This window comes from Volvox carteri (genome assembly GCF_000143455.1).
Source record: "Volvox carteri f. nagariensis unplaced genomic scaffold VOLCAscaffold_26, whole genome shotgun sequence".
NCBI lineage: Eukaryota > Viridiplantae > Chlorophyta > Chlorophyceae > Chlamydomonadales > Volvocaceae > Volvox > Volvox carteri.
Genome location: NW_003307569.1, coordinates 1,422,396 through 1,422,804, shown reverse-complemented (window position 1 = coordinate 1,422,804; position 409 = coordinate 1,422,396). Strand labels below are relative to the sequence as shown.

General features: G+C 57.2%; 1 protein-coding gene across 1 annotated transcript in view; it reads left to right on the top strand.

The window, feature by feature from the left end:
- The window catches only part of VOLCADRAFT_75214 (uncharacterized protein), a 5,990-nt gene that overhangs the window by 1,489 nt on the left and 4,092 nt on the right, over positions 1-409 (top strand). The window contains exon 2 of the mRNA XM_002951941.1: positions 49-141. The gene's annotated coding sequence lies outside the window, so the exon portion shown is untranslated. The remainder of the gene's footprint in view (positions 1-48; positions 142-409) is intronic.

The following is a 409-nucleotide window of genomic DNA, read 5'->3' as shown; positions in this document are numbered from 1 at the left end:
GCCCTTCCCCTTCCCCCTCCCCCTCCCCCTCCCCCTCACATTGCGCAGTGCACTACGGCAGGTTCGGTCGGTGGACAGTGACCCCCCGGGACCGAGCTGAGGTGGTGGGCTACCGGCTGGGCATCTCCCTCACCGCGCTGGGTGAGTTATAGAGATGATGAGTGCGAGTGGGGGATATGTATACGTCTGTATGTCTGTATGTATGTATGTATGTATGTATGTAATGTATGTATGTATGTTGTTACAGGGTGGTTAACTTCGCCAGCGGCCCCCTTTCCCGAGGCAGTCCCTGCTCTCCCCTGCTAGAGGGGCACCCTAATCCGTCACCCCATCCGACTTCAGAATGTATTCGTTGGGTTCGGCAACTCACCACCAGCATCCAACCAAATCTAGCGGATCAACGGCGCCT